This window comes from Sturnira hondurensis, unplaced genomic scaffold (genome assembly GCF_014824575.4).
Source record: "Sturnira hondurensis isolate 20B ecotype Veracruz unplaced genomic scaffold, ASM1482457v3 Scaffold0006496, whole genome shotgun sequence".
In the NCBI taxonomy this organism is placed as follows: domain Eukaryota; kingdom Metazoa; phylum Chordata; class Mammalia; order Chiroptera; family Phyllostomidae; genus Sturnira; species Sturnira hondurensis.
In genome coordinates, this window is record NW_028079127.1 from 12,721,918 (window position 1) to 12,738,978 (window position 17,061).

The following is a 17,061-nucleotide window of genomic DNA, read 5'->3' on the forward strand; positions in this document are numbered from 1 at the left end:
TACTCACTAGCCTTCCAGAAACATGTCCCCGATGGCAAGATATGATCTCCTAACAGAAAAAGCATAAGAATCAAAGCATATTATAAAACAGTGCTTCTCTGACTTTATTGAGCTCACAAATCTCCTGGAAATCTTGTTAAAGCGCAGATCCTGATTTAGGAGGGCCGTGGCGGGGCCTGAGAGCGTGCATTTCTGACCAGCTCACAATGCTGGTGCTGTTTCTGTGGATTGCAGCCCGAGGCGTAAGATTTGCAAGTAACTTGGAGGAGAAGCTCACTTAATAAATTAAACAATCAAGCACTTAGCCCTGGCTGGTGTAGCTCAGTGGATTGAACTCGGGCCTGCGAACCATACAATTGCGGTTCAATTCCCAGTCAGGGCACATGCCTGGGTTGCAGGCCAGTTCCCAGCAGGGGACTCACAAGAGGCAACCATACATTGATATTTCTCTCCTTCTCTCCCTCCCTTCCTCTCTAAAGATAAATAAATAAAATCTTAAAAAAACAATCAAGCATTTATTGTCTGTCTGTTGATAACCTTAATTTATAGAGATGGAGATAATGGGGGTTGGACATAAAGAGTATAGAATTTGGTTTCTTCACAGAAGAGACTTCCATCTGCTTTGCTACCTTAATCTGAGCGGAGGGGGCACTTTCCATGGATGATTATATTTCTCGGGGACAAAACACAGAGAAATATTTTCTACATGTGTTTTTACTAAGATAAAAAGGCCATTTTTGAGTTCTTAAATAATTTTAGTGGAGATATGGTAACTAAATAAAGAAAAAACGTTGCCACCATTCTTGGATGGAGGGTTTAAGCCTTGCATATCTCAGAACTAGTGTGAACTGTGTGGGTTTGAGTGTTTCCAAGGGTGTGTGTGCTGTTGTATATGTGTATGTGTGAGCTGGGAAGTCTTTACTATATGCAATACTTTCTTAAATATCACTGGAGAAGAGGGATCTGTTATTCTTTCTCCCCCAGCTGCTCACCCCCCACACTCCATCCCTCATGAATAAGAAAGCTCTAAGTTGAGGGGCCAGGGGCTCCTAAGGCAACTTTGACAGGGAACTTTGCATATTTTAGGCAGTGGAAGTTATTTGAATGTAGTCATTGAGAGAAGACACTACTCATTATCCACTTAAAATACTTCCCAGCTACAGCATGGCATTGTATGGAAGCCAAGCAGTTGGCTCTGATTTGGCCAGCTGATTTAGCAAGAAATTTTGCAAATTATGCAGTCCTTATACATGGTGGTGCTCTTGAGTTTGTTAGAATGTTTTAAAACACCCTTGACCATGAGTGAATTGACGGCCAATCCTAGACTATTTCCACAGACAGTTGGAGACCAGGAACAGACCTTTCCTGGAACTGTAAGATAATGATTTCCTTTAAAATCCTCCTGCATAAGAAAATAACTAGGTGGTAAACTTGGCCAAGGGGAACTCCTGGAATTTTCTGGGTGTCTTTGCTGACCTGTGAGTTGCCTGAATCACATTTAAAAATGGTTCTTAACTGACTTTCTGGTGTTCTGCCTAGAGGTCCAGCAGGAGCCAGTGTCTCTAGGAAGAATGAGGCGTGCTCTGCCAGGGTGAAGTGTCATTCCTGAGAGACTGTGCTGAGGGTGGCTGCCTGAATGTGCAGAGAGAGAACAGCTGGAGGCTGTGGCTTTCTCAGGGAAGAGGTTTCTACATTTGCTTCTTAGAACCTACCAGAAAGTTCTATATACTGTGTAGTCTTCATAGGCCCAATTCCTGCTCAAACCTTTGCGCTGGGACTAGCCCCGATCTTTGCTGCTGACTGCTGGCTGGTTTTCTTGGTTTCTGTTTGAGTTGTCACTTTTTATCCATCCCCCTCGGTGCCCTTTGGGTTGTGCTTATTTTGGCTTTATGTAAGCAGCATCTCTGGATGCTTGAATGAGGCAGATAAAATTCCCCAGGGTTTCTGGACTGCCCTTCATCTATTTTTAGTGCTGCAATGAATTTACCATAGCCCACAGCATAACTCAATCACTCTAAGCCTGTGAGCAAATTCTGAGTTTTTTTTTTTAACCTTTTCCTGAGGCATTTGATATAGGCTAAGCACAAAGGCACATGATTCAATTGTCGATTACTCAAGATATGCCATATTTAGAGTTCTGTAATCACCAAATTTTCAGCTAGACGTTCAGCTCTGGCTCTTCATTTTGTGTTGGAAGCTGCACAAATCCTATTGTGTCCTCTGTGTGGCAACAAGGAAGTATTTAATACCCACTGAGGAACTGGTGACAGCCAATTTGGTCTCTGTCAGTCGACAGATCTTAAGAGAATCCTTGGCCTGTAGCCTACGCTCTTTGACCCTTGCATATACCCCATCCCCAGGGGTCCTCCACCTGGTGAGGACACATCATACTTATCACCATACACCCCAGAATTTAGCAGAAATCTCTAAGCCTTTTTTTTCATTTTGAGTTTTTAATGAAAGCTGTCTATAAGATTACTTTACTTCTGCAGCGTCTCAATTGTTTCTTCCTTCTATTTGCCCCTTTCCTTTCCTACTTGGTGAAAACTGGCTTTCCAGGATCTCTGTTCAAGGATCCGTTTGTGGTCTTTGTCCAGCTTAGTCCCGTGATGACCAGCTTGCTGGGGCGGAAGCCCACAGGAGCAGGTGCACCATTAGCTTTCTCCAGCTGCACTCGTTCAGTGGAGATGCCAGATTGCTTCCTGCAACCCTGGGCTCCTTCGGCAGTTGGCTACCCTTTGCAGTGTCCTCCCACAACCTGAAATTCATCACTGTCTCAGATGGGCATGGATCGAACATGGCACTTCCGTCTCAGCTCTTTGGAAAGAGAAGAAGACATAAGGTTGGTGAATGTGGGAAGGTGCATTGAAATGCCTTTTATGGTTCTTTCTCTGGTCAAAAGTCACAAAGGGATTGACCTTCATTTTGACTGCTGGCGTGTCTGTGATGGTGGCAAAAGGGGAGAGCACTAAGCTGTTCTTAAAAGATGGGAGAGGGGGGCATTCATTCATTTATTGATTGATTCATTCAATAAACATTCATCAATAAACACTGTAGTCCAGCTGGAAAGCTGGGAATAGGGTTTCCCCAACTGTTGATAGGAATACATGCTAGTCACCTACCATTGGGCACAAGATTTCCTCTCTTCCTCCTCCACTTCTTGGGAGCTTGCCCCTCCGAGGTTGTTAGCTCCGTGCTCCTATTTAGATGCACTCCTTTCCTTTGCCCCTGTGGCTCAGCACTACTGCTCACAAAGCGAGCCCTCCCAGTTTCTGTTACTAATTTCTTTCACTCAGGGTCAAATAGAGGTTGAGGAGATAGTTGTCCTATGATGTGAACTGTGATGGCTTTGTGATGTGTCCACTTGGCTAGGCTGAACTACACCCCCATGGACTCTTTTCCAGCGTGTTTCTAGAAGGTGGCTATGTCAGGTGAGAAGGGCGATTCTCTTGCAAAAACTGGAGGATGGAAGGGAGACAGCAGCTATTTTGTAGCACGCATTCACGCCCCTTCTTCCCGTTGTTCAGCTGAGCGGCAGTCGAAGGGCTGCTGTGAAGGGATTTCGAAGATGTAACTAAAGTCCCTAATTAGTCCACTTCAAATTAATCAAAGGGAGATTATTCTAGGAGATTTAATTAGCAAAAGCTTTTAAAAAGGGGGTTTAGACCCTTCTGAGATTAGAGAGTTCACAACACTCATGTTGTTGTTAATTTGCTGATTTGCCTCATTGGGGCGAAGCAGCCTGCAGTTACTCCTGTAACTGCTTGTCTTTCCAGCTGGATCTTCCTTCTATTTCACTGATTCTTGGGCCAAGAATGTGTATTCAGCTTTGGGACCGACAGCCCAGGCTTCTGCAGGATACCCTTACTCCCAAATTTCTCCTGGCGGGGTCCCAACCTGTTTTGTCCTCTCCCCTTCCTGCCTGCCTGCCCTGTGAACATCAGCCCTTCTCAGTCAGCTCCTGGACTGTGCAAGACAATTCCTTGCAATAAATAACTGGACAATTCAAAAAAAGCCTCCTGCTGGTTCTGCTTCTCTGGTTGAAGCCTGAGCAATGCATGAACTAAAGAAGCAGTTGTTTGCTTTACATGTCATAAAGCAGCTTGAAACCTTGTGAATCACTAACACTCATTCACTTCTTCATAACTGTGCCCAGGTTGGAGATAGAGCAATACACAAAGCAGACAAGGACCCTACCCTTCGAGATCTGATCTTCTAGCAGGAAGGCAGATGTTAAACAATATTCACAAGGATCATAAGGTCAACACGGAGCTGACAAAGGCATAACTGAAAGAGCCTGCCCAGTCTGAGGTATCAGAGAAGGGAAGTCAGGGCGTGGGAGAAAGCACCAGAAAACATGGGGATGAATGGGATCAGTTTGAGCAGGTCTTTAGAGAGCTGTTCTTCACTGTGGCAGAAGGGTGAGGCTAGATACAGCACAGAGGGCCCTGCAAGCCAAGATGTTGTCTGACAACTGTTTTTCTTCAAGAATCTTCATACTTTGGAACCCTATTTTTAATTTTATGATATTACACGTGGTTTCATTTCAAACCTTGAAAGATCCCACAGCGTTAGTGTGTTTGCTCCTACCACCACTCATTTCTTTTCAGCTTTTTTCTACAAACCTCTTATGTAACCCACTATGCTTTTTCTTAATTATGCAAGCATCAGCTGGCTGTTATCATACTATTTTTAACCATTCTCCTGCCTTAGGCTTTGCATTCTCATGGTACACCTGTTGAGGGGGAAAGGAAACAAAACCTGAACTCCTCTAATGTGAGTATTTTCCTGACAATTCCCTTGTTTCAACATTTATTTTCTGTTCATTAAAACTCACAGTAAAGGCTTCTTGAAGGGTGGGCAGCTCACCTGGCTTCATTATTCCTGGTCTTCTGTCATCCCCTGAGGTGTGGGGAGCTCAGTCCTTCCTTGGGCTATTAACCCTTTCTGCCTGCCAAGCTTCCAGATACTCTAAGGATTTTCTTAATTAAACCACATGTCATCCTTGAAAATTGGGTGGTAATCGCCATCAATTCCATGGGCTAGAGAGAGAAGAAAGACTGAAGTGAAGATGCTAGAAGGTATGTGACAAAACCAATCACAAATCCAAGTTAGGTTGAACAGTGTGAATTTAAATTCCTTTTTTGTCTTCCTTTAGTTTCCTTCATTATTCAGACCCTGCTGCTCAGGTCTGTCTCCGTGGCTGTCTTTGGGAAAGCAGCTAGGTATAGAGGGAGGAATGCATTTTAAAAGACTGATTTGGGCTGAAAGTCTGGTTCCCACATAGCCTAATTTTTTATTTGTAAAACAGGAATAATATTATCCACCTGTCGAACGACACGTGCAATGAAACTAGCTTAGTGCGGGGCACATGGATGGGGCTCAGAAAATTTTAGGTATTAAGCATTACGATCTTGAAAAAGTTAACTTTTCTAGAGGCAGAGGGAAAGAGAGAAGGAAAGAATTTAACAGTTTATCTTACCCTTTGTACCTGTTTTTATGCAAGGAGTAAGAAGCATCGTTTGCTTTAAGAGCAGTTCCTGGTCTCTCAAGGCCCAAGTCAGGAGCTACGATAGACTGGTTCGTGGGTTATGAACTTGTCCAGACTCATTTTGAAGTGAGTTGGAGTTAACTAAATTTATTGTGGTAATCATTTTGCAATATATGCATATTTAAAATCATATGTTGTACCTTAATACAGTGCGTTGTGTCAATCATATCTCAATAAAACTAGAAAAAACTGTCCTCACTGTTTCAAAAAAGTGAATTAGAGAGAAAAAGTTTTGGAAATAGATAGTGGTGATGATTGCAAAACACTAAATGTAATTAATGCCACTGAATTGTACACTTTAAAATGGTAAATTTTATGTTATGTATGTTTTTTTTCACAGTGAAAAATATAAGGAACATGAATTGGAAGATAGCCTACTGGCTGTGGCTGAGTTACCCCTCCTCCCACTCCCAAATACAGGATGGCTCAGTAATAACGTGACCCACTTATGAACAGATCTATACAGGAACTATTGTTGCTGAATGATTTCAGAACATGAGGTAGGAGGGTCATATCTAAACTTCCTCCTTTTATAGTGAAGGAATTGGAGTCCCTGCAAGTGTGACTTACCCAAGACTATGCAGAGTCCCAAGCCCCTGGGAACCAGACCAGCGCTATTGTCCTGTGCTCTGCTGACTCATGGGGGCCTCTAGAGCAATGGTGGCCTTCTGGGCACTCACATGGGACCTTTTTCTTCTATCTTTTCTGAAGGTGTCTGATCCTTGTCTCTAAGAATTCAGTTGCTTAGAGTTCTCACATTGTATATAATCCAGGACTAGGGCACTGGGTTCCAGTCTTATCCTAGTCCTCTCCCAGCTAAGCAAGTGCAGACAGGAAGTGATGGCTGACAGTTCCACAGCCTCTGTCCCGCTCGCTGTCTGAACTTCAATCGCCAATCCTCAAACATTCCACACTCTTTCTTTTGTTAGGGCCTTTGCATGTGCTGTTCTCTCTGCCATGAATATCCTTCTTCACTTTGGCAATTTCTGTCCATCCTTCAGGTTTCAAGTGAAATAGCCCTTTATCAAGAAAGCTGTCCTATTCTCCAGTCTATGTTCGCTCAGCCTATATGATTTCCTAGTAACCTACACTTCTCTGTAACACTCATTCCACTTGTGATGACTTGTGTCACATCTGTGTTCCACGCATGAGGGCAGGGTCTGGGTCTGTGCCTGTCCAGCATTGTTTCCCAAGCACTTAGCATGAGGTCTGGCATATTAGTGCTCAGTAAAAATGTATAAAAAATTTAAATCAACCTTGTCTTCTCATGAGGGAGAGAATGAAGATAATGATGTACCTTTTTTTGTGTATTAACAAGCGAGAGTGGCTGGGGGAAGTAGGGCAGACACTGCCTTTAATCCATAGAGGCTGGTCCAGGCACTCGCTGATGTTTTAAGGAACTGTGTGAGCAAGGTGGGGGGACTGACCTGGATGCCCACACCTGCCCTGCGCGCACTGAGAATGAACCCTGTGTCGGCAGCAGAGGGGGTGTAGGTTTGACACAAGGGAATGCTTTCTGGTATCGATATTGAGGCTTGTTAAAAATGGGTCGGAGTACAGAGGACACCTTCTCTGGGGGACTCGGAAATCAGGCCAGAGTCCCATTTCAGGTGGTTATTTTAGGCCTACCCCAGGCAGCGAGGTGGACTTGCAGCCTCTTAGGGTCCAACCACTCCATTCCTATGACCTGTAATAAACCTATACACATTGTTGTGGCCAATAAACACACAAGTGCGCACACAAATGGGAAACATGTGTAGCCAGTCCCGTGTAAATGTTGCTTAGTTCCTTTTTTACTGAACATTCTGAATTTACCTTTTGTTTAGAACATGACCTCAGTCTTTAAACATGCAAAGGTCTCTCTATAAAGCGCTGATTTTATATTTTGAAGTGAGAACTGCAGCACCTGTCAATTTAACCCCTGTATTGACATTTGCCTGAGAAGAGTGGAGAACACAAGCCAGGCAAGAGGATTAGAAAAACAACCTGCCACTCTGACCATTTGCCAGCATAAAGAGAAAGCGGTCTGGACGTTGTTGTATGTCCTATCCAGTGAGGAGGGACACATTTTCTCCTTCTCTGGTTTTAAACTGAGGGAATGGAATGTGCTTAAATATGCAAATGAGTCTAATTTAATTAACTTTTATGACCACAGCTCCTTTGAGATAACCATGGGAGCCCATTAGATTCCATTAAAATTCAGTCATTTCTCTGAAGCTTCAATGAGACACCCTTATCTTCTGTAAGAAAAAACAAAACAAACAAAACAAAATGTGAGAAAGTCTAGTCAGAAACCACACAAAAGAGTAAGCTGTCCGCAGCGGCTCCGCTGTTCGGTCTAACCAGGAGCTGCTTACACAGTCAGGGCTGTCACCCGGAGCCGGGCGAGCCGGGCGCAGGGAGCAGCAGTGCGGAACCACTCCAGGTCAGCCATGTAACTGCTGACCCAGAGTTTATCACCAACTGAAGCAATGAAACGTGAGGGTAATGATATTTCATACTTCAGGGCAAAAACTCAAGCCTCGTGTGGATGAGCGAAGAATTGCTTAGACCTCAGGCCGGAGGTGAAGAGGAACTTATGCTACTTATTCCTTTGCTGCCCAGTTTTGTGACATTCTGTCCATTTTCATCTCCCTGATTACAAATGTAATACATACTTATTGTAAAAACAAACAAGGAAAAATACCAAATGGCTAAGAAGATGCTGTCCACATTAAGAAAGAAGTTGGAAGGCTTTCTTCTGCAATTTTGTTTCCTTCTTTCTCCCTTACCAAGCAAATTTTAGAGGACTCAGTGTGTTTGGGGCAAAACAGAAAGGGGTGGGATGGGGTGGGGTGTGGAGGGTGTACTGAGTGCCCGGAGTGGGGGTGTCACCCTCCAGTTCCTTTCAAGTCTGTATCCCATGCCACCCACCTCTCTTATTTCTGATGGTATATAAAATTACATAGCTGCTGATGGATTCTGAATCCTGGCCCCTGAACCGTTGCTCATGGTTAGAAAAACGTGTGCTGGATCCACCCTGAGAGTGCCTTGACGTGGGTTTAGCAAAGAGTGCAATTGAGTTTCTGGGAGCTGTGTTGCCTGCCAGTTCTAAAACATTTAATGTAATGTGACTTCAGTACGGCAGTTAATTTTAGCATGAACATAGGAGATATTTCTACTTCTTCACATAGGCAAGTTATACCCAAAACAAATATATTCCAATAGTAGGCCCCATGATTATGTGAGTATATAATTGTGCAGACTGTTCATTGAGAGATAAAGTTGCTGTAGAAGGTTTTTTCTAATTGAGTAGATTTAAGAAATTAAATTTTATGTTTCATTTAGTTGGATTTTAAAAAAATGATACAGTACTTAAATTCTACCAAAGATACATAATTACAAAAATACAATAATGTGGAGAACTGACAGGTACTTCTGTGGTTATAAGGAAAAGGAGAAATAAAGGTAATACAGAATGGTTGTAAGCAAATCTTTTTTGTTTCAGCAGTGGTTTCATCTGTCTCTGTTTCAAGGCGTGCAGCTTAACTGGGTGTCACAGTGATTCCCTCTGCCACGTCCTGGAGCAGGACTGAATCAGCGGGTGTCTGGACTGCTGTCACTTCAACGTCAGCTCACATCTGCGGAGCGCTTACTGCCTGCCAGGCAGCGAGTCCTAGAGCATGATGCTTCAGGTTGTTATACCCCTTCTAGCAATATTCTGAAGCCAATTGTACCAGTTGAGGCAGTGAATACTTAATACTCTTTCTTCTCTCTTCTCGTTTGCTAACAGATCCCAGTTTTGCCTGGGGTGTCAGTGTATCCAACTAAACACGTTCCCAGCCTCTATCGCTGCTAAAGTGGCTTTGTGATCCAGTTCTAGCTAGTGAGATGTAAACAAAAATCTGCTGGGGTCTTCTGGGGAGGAGACCTTTTCCGAGTTCTTTCTGCCTTAGGTTTAAATGTGATGGCGGAAGCTACCTTAGGCATAAGTTTGATGGACCTATAGCAGCCACCTCGGAAATACAAGGCAATGAACCATCACGCTAAGAAAGCCAGAGTTGAAAGGTAGGAAGAACCTGGGATCTCAATGGCTCTGTGGAATGACTAAACCATCCCCAGCGACTGCCTGCTCTATACTTCCAGTCATCTGAGAAAAGGAAGTAACTTTTAAAGCTATTTAAGTAAATTAAAATAAATTGGGAGCGTCTCAGGCAAACCAGCCCTGCATGAAGTGTCATCCCTCACTGTTCATTTCTATTTATTAGGGCCACACCACAGTGCTCAGTGTTCTCTGAGCACATGCGTACGTCTAAACCCACTGCCTCCACTCCCGCTACGTCCCCTGTTCATCCTGCTTTCTCCTCATTCCCACTCTCTGCTTCCTCTTGGACCTCGACTTCTTCAAGTCCTAGTATTTTCTTCCCCTGTTGCTTCCACCTCCTGTCTTCTTTTCCAGGTTAATTACTATTTCATCAAGATTTTGTAGCATTTTATACATACCTTTAATGCAGAGTTTATCACAGTAACCCCCACAGATTCACATATTATTCGTTTAGGACTTTCTTACCAATATAAGTGTCTGGTATAAAGTAGGTGCTAAATCATCATTTATAAAATGTTATTTTGAATCTCACCTTCACTCTTTCATTAACACTCTCTCCAGGAGATGATAATAAATGGTGAAAATGCCAAGTGGGCTGCAAGAGAGAGGTAGTGTAGGAACACAGAAAATCCACAAAGTGGATAATTGCTTCTTAAATTACTGATCATTAGCCTAAATAGTGCTTGCAGTAGTTTCAAATGCTTCCCTTTCTTTTCACATCTGAGTGACCAGAAATTGTTTTCACTGAGAATGAGTGTCTATCTTGATAGTGAGAATGTGTACTAAGACCCATGCTGTAAAAACTAAGAGTACTTAATGTTTGTACGTGTTTTATAAAAACTGTCTCCCTGAGATGCTCATAACTAAGCAATGAACATCAGTCCCAGGCTACACTAAACATAGAGGAGAATTTATTCCCTCTTGTGTGAACATCTAACATTTACCAAAACTCATGTGTATCGTCTGTAAACCTTGTGGGGAGGGAACAGAAACTGACCGAGGGAAGTGTTCTCTATAAATGGTCATGAATAAAATTAAACTACAAGATATTAAAGGGATAGTCCTGTGGGACTGAGATGTATTTTTGTCGGTGGTGGGTAAAGTTAATGGTAGGACACCATTAAACCCAACAAATTACTATTAATTTTAATCCTTGGAAGTCTCAGAAAGGATAGAGCAAATGATAACGGCATGGTGCCTTTTCTTTGGGGAGCTTTCATTTTGCCTCCTTCTGTATTAGAAGACCCAGAAAACTTGGACCCAGTTCTGATTCTGGTCCTTTTTGGCAGTATGATTTGAAGCAGGTCATAACTTTGAACTATCTTCTTATTTAAGGTGGGCTAATAATAATGCTTATTTCACAAGGTTATGGGATACAGATATGTGAAAGGACTCTGCAGACTGGGGTGACGTCTACCAGTGGCAGTTAGGGTTATTTTAGGCTGATCTGCAGGCAGCGGTGATGGGGAGGGAGTGGGAGAGAGGCGCACAATGGAGAAGCATACTTAAGCCACCCCCAGGCCTCTTCTGACTGAAACCCTGGATTATCCCATAATAGCAAGGTTAATAATACTACCCAACAAAGCAGAAGTACTTAAAAATTAGTCTGGGACAAGGTTGGGTTTGCCAGGGAGGGTTGGTCCTGTCACCATATGCTTTAAACCTGTGGTTGGCAGTCAGTTTGTTGCTCTATTATTGCCCCCTTTGGAAAGAGCGAGCTAAATTGGAAACCTCTTTTCTCCATTTAGGGCATTTCTGCTGAGCCCCAGAGTGTTGATTATAGTTGTTACACTCTGCTATTGGCTGTTCCAATCTTGACTCATCTCCAGACGCATAAATATCCTGCAGAAAACATTGTGGTTTTAAAAGTTGCCTATCTCTTGACCTTGTACCTTAATGTGTCCCATGTATAATAATAACCAGAATGTAGAAGCTTTCCTACCTTATTGTCCCCAATCTATGCAGGAGCAAAAACTGTGACAGACTCCCTTAAAATCTTTTGAAAGAGAGGCAGACAAGTGTAGGCGAGTTTCTCTCCAGTTGTGTGACCTTGGGTGGTTCCTTCTACTATGGAAAAAGGGATAATAATAACTAATGTGGAGGCTGTTGTGAGCATGAGCAATAATATAAGGAAGAGCTCTAAGAACATTATAAATATCCAATAAATATAAGTGCTTATTATTAGTAATAATAACACTAAAGGCATTCAGAACAAAGCAATATTTGAAATGAACCCTGGGGAGACTGATTTATACTTAATAGTCAAGAGGCTATCCAATCAATATTTGCCATGTACTGATTTAGGAGGAAGTCCCTGCCCTAGAGCTGGGGACAAATGTCAGTGCACAAAAATCTAAATAGCAATGCAATACCTGGAGGACATTTCATGTCCGAAATACCATTAAACAAGATAATCCAAGATGGACTGAATACACCTACAGCGATTTATTTATTTATTTATTTATTATTTTAGTTAAGGAGCTGCCTAGGTGTCACTCTATAATATACTGAAAGCAGCATTGCTTGGTGATACTTCATGACCGTGGAATATGACAATGAGATTGCATCAGAAGTGATCAGTGCCCTTAGGGAAGCTGGGTGGAAAGCTGACACTGCAGACGGGGAGAGATGTATGTGGAGGCTGGGGGCGGGGAGGGGCGCCTGTTCTGAGACTGCTGTTTCTGGAGAAGTTGATTGGGGCCTTGTTGTAGCCTTACTGCTGCTTTTTACCTTCTGTGTCCCTCCTGCTGCATGCTGGCACTGGTTAAGACTTCTAGAGAGGGAACACTGATTTTTCCCCTTATCCTTCTACTTTTTCCTAGGGACCAGAGAGACAGGTGTTAATCTACTAGCAAAGAAAGGAAGACTCATGAGTGGTGAGAGACAGCACTTCTGGAGTATTTGTAAGGCTTTGCATTTTGATGTTGCAAATTGTCCCCAGAGTTTTAAAAATATTAAGTAAGCAAAATATGACCAAAGACACTGAAATACAGAACAGACTGACAGGGACCAGAGGGGAAAGTGGAGAGAATCATAGGGGAAAGGGGGAAGAATTCACAGGGACAAGTATAAAGGACACATGGACAATGACTAAGGTGGGGGGTAGAAATGGCAGGGAGGTGGGGAGCACTGGGGGGGGGGGGGGCAGGACTGGGAATATAAGACAGAAAAATGTACTTGAACAATAATTAAATTAAAAAACAATACTGTAATGTATACTTGAAAACTGCAAATAGAATAAATCTTAAAAGTTATCATCACTCCCCCCCCNACTGAATACACCTACAGCGATTTATTTATTTATTTATTTATTATTTTAGTTAAGGAGCTGCCTAGGTGTCACTCTATAATATACTGAAAGCAGCATTGCTTGGTGATACTTCATGACCGTGGAATATGACAATGAGATTGCATCAGAAGTGATCAGTGCCCTTAGGGAAGCTGGGTGGAAAGCTGACACTGCAGACAGGGAGAGATGTATGTGGAAGCTGGGGGCAGGGAGGGGTGCCTGTTCTGAGACTACTGTCTCTGGAGAAGTTGATTGGGGCCTTGTTGTAGCCTTACTGCTGCTTTTTACCTTCTGTGTCCCTCCTGCTGCATGCTGGCACTGGTTAAGACTTCTAGAGAGGGAACACTGATTTTTCCCCTTATCCTTCTACTTTTTCCTAGGGATCAGAGAGACAGGTGTTAATCTACTAGCAAAGAAAGGAAGACTCATGAGTGGTGAGAGACAGCACTTCTGGAGTATTTGTAAGGCTTTGCATTTTGATGTTGCAAATTGTCCCCAGAGTTTTAAAAATATTAAGTAAGCAAAATATGACCAAAGACACTGAAATACAGAACAGACTGACAGGGACCAGAGGGGAAAGTGGAGAGAATCATAGGGGAAAGGGGGAAGAATTCACAGGGACAAGTATAAAGGACACATGGACAATAACTAAGGTGGGGGGTAGAAATGGCAGGGAGGTGGGGAGCACTGGGGGGGGTGGGCAGGACTGGGAATATAAGACAGAAAAATGTACTTGAACAATAATTAAATTAAAAAACAATACTGTAATGTATACTTGAAAACTGCAAATAGAATAAATCTTAAAAGTTATCATCACTCCCCCCCAAATTAAGTAAGCAATAAAAAAAATAAAAAAGTTTTAATAGCCTAAGGTGGGTACAATATTGTTGCTCTGGTGAAAAAATTATGATGTAATGTTAAGTCATTCTTCTTCATGAAGATTTTTTTTTTAATGAAGCAGGAACTAACAAATACTGAATTGAGAAAATGGCTGTTGTTGAATAATATATTATATCAAATTTTCATAGGCTGTTGTGAATGGCTCAAAGAGCTATTAAGTCATATGAAAACTAAAAGTAGATTTAACATGAACTTTGATCAGTCATGGTCTGGAATTATTTTGTGTATTTGTTTACTTGTTTACGGTCAGTCTTTGCACTAGGGTGGAAACCCGATGAGGGAACACCAGTTCTTTGTTTCCTGCTATGTCTCCTTCCAGCTGCACAGTGATGGGCATATGTTTGTGGAATGACAAGTTCATAATCCAGCCTCCCCACTGGCTAAAAATTACTCTTGCTTTAAATTTACTTATAATAATAAGTACTAAAATGAGGTATCTAAAGTTGTTTAAAGAAGCAAGTCAAAATTCAATCCTAACCTGAAATTACATATGTGATAGTCATAAATATATTCTTCATTGGAAACAGATTAGTCTGGCTATATATTTCAACATCTTTCATTTTCAAATAAACTATTCAACATTATTAGATTACTTATAAAAGATCAATCAATTACCACTGCAGGGCTGAGTCTTCAAGAATTTTTTAGAGGATAGATTGGTAAAGTTTTAACTCTTCATACTTCCCAGAAAAGATTAAAGCAATTTGGGTTCTCATCAGGCTCCCTCCCTCCCCTCCCTATTGGAGATATAATTAGCGTGCACAATAGTTGGACTGCCAGACTTCGGTAGAGGTAAGAGTTTGAACAAAGAGCATGGGACTGAAGCACCCCTTCCCCTGCCACTGTAGGACTAAAGTCTGGCACATCTTGTCTTTTAATGGCAGTGAACCAAACACCAACCGTTGGTGGCTAAAGACTCAGTGTTTTTATGTTGTTCTATGGAAGTCCCCACTGGGCCTTTACATATTAAAATAAATCATTGTGGCTTATGTTGGTTTTGCTCTTTATTTGCTTGATGTATTTCATCTGCATTGGAGGTATTAAGAATCACTGTTTGATCTATTGTATTTATTGTCACACATTTATACTTTGGGTTTTCTGCAAACCTATAAAAATATGCTGTTTAAAGACATTAAAGGACAATTAGCATCCTGAATTGCCAAGGCGTGTAGTTCTACAGATATCTCTTAAAGTATAGTAAGACAATCAAAAACAAATTCTAGATTAGGGGATAAGTTTGTCCTGGTTTGCCAGGGACTTTCCTGTTTTTAAAATGGAATGTCTTGAGTCCTTAGGATCCTTTTAGTCCTGGACAAACTGAGAAGTTTGGTCACCTAATTTCTAGTTGTGCTGTTGAGAGAATTTTATCAGGATTTGTTGAAATCAGAGCATGGAATTGATTTGGAGTCCAGCATTAAAATTTTTTTGAATTGTTTATTTATTTACTTATTTATTTTAATAAATTTTATTGACAGTTGTCCCATTCCCCCCTTCATTTCTCTCTACCCTGCACACCCCTCTCCCAACATTCCCCCCTTAGTTTATGTCCATTTGTCATAAGTTCTTTAGCTTCTACATTTCCCATACTATTCTTGCCTTCCCCCTGTCTATTTTCTACCTACCATATATGCTACTTATTCTCTGTACTTTTTTCTCTCTTCTCCTCCTCCCACTCCCCTGTTGCTAACCCTCCATGTGATCTCCATTTCTATGGTTCCACTCCTGATCTAGCTGTCTGCTTAGTTTGCTTTTGTTTTAGGTGTTGTTAATAACTGTGAGTTTGCTGTCCTTTCACTGTTCATATTTTGTATCTTCTTTTTCTCAGATAAGTCCCTTTAACATTTCATATAATAAGGGCTTGGTGATAATGAACTCCTTGAACTTGACCTTATCTGAGAAGCACTTTATTTGCCCTTCCATTCTAAATGAAGGCTTTGCTGGATAGAGCAATCTTGGAGGTAGGTCTTTGGATTTCATGACTTGGAATACTTCTTTCCAGCCCCTTCTTACCTGGAAGGTTTCTTTTAAGAAATCAGCTGACAGTATTATGGGCATTCTTTTGTAGGTAACTGTCTCCTTTATTTCTTGCTGCTTCTAGAATTCGCTCCTTTATTTTAATCTTGGGTAATGTAATTATAATGTGCCTTGGTGTGTTTTTCCTTGGGTGTACCTTCTTTGGGACTCTCTGAGCTTCCTGGACTTCCTGGAAGTCTATTTCTTTTACCAGACTGGGGAAGTTCTCCTTTATTATTTGTTCAAATAAGTTTTCCACTTGTTGCTGTTCCTCTTCCCCTTCTGGTACCCCTATAATTTGGATGTTGGAATGTTTAAAGATGTCCTGGAGGTTCCTAAGCCTCTCCTTATTTTTTTGATTTCTTGTTTCTTTATTCTTTTCTGGTTGAATGTTTCTTCCTTCCTTCTGGTCCACTCTATTGATTTGAGTCCCAGTTTCCTTTCCATCACTATTGGTTCCCTGTGCATTTTGCTTCATTTCACTTAGTATAGCCTTCATTTTTTCATCTAATTTGCAACTAAAATCAACCAGTTCTGTGAGCATCCTGATCACCAGTATTTTGAACTGTGCATCCAATACATTATCTATCTCTCGGTTGCTTAGAGTTATTGGCTCTGGGGCTTTGAGTTGTTCTTCTGCTTGAGCCATAATGTTTTGGTTTGTTCCTGCCTGTTACACATATGAGGGGTGAAGCCTTAGGTGTTCACTGGGGCAGGTAAACCCAGTTGCTGGGTTGGGACTGGGAGCTGGGTCAAAGAGGAAGCAATGGCTTTTGTTTGGTTTTCTCTCAGATTTTGGTCCCCTCTGCAGCTTCCCCCAACCAAATTGGGCCCTTCTAGTGCTATTTCCTGGGTGTGTGGGCTTGTGTACATTCTAAGACCCTGTGGGTCTTCCCAACGAACTCTCCTGTGAGGCTGGGTGCCTCTCCTGGCACCTTTGCCCCCAAAAGTTTTTCCAGTCGATGAGTTTAGGCTTTATTTCCTGTTGCTGGTGCCCTGGGTTGTGCAGTCTGTTTCACTGACCATTTTTAAACCTGCCTGGTTTATCTGCACGGGAACGTGTGTCCGAGGTCAGCCAGCCACCTGTGCGCCTCACTGGGTTTGCTTGTTTCCTCCCTACCCGTGTCTGCTAACTACCACCTCTTCCTGCTGGGAACCCTCTCCTCCAGCCTCAGACTCCGCTCCTCTTACTGGTCTGGGTGAATGGTTCTTTGTTGCCGGACT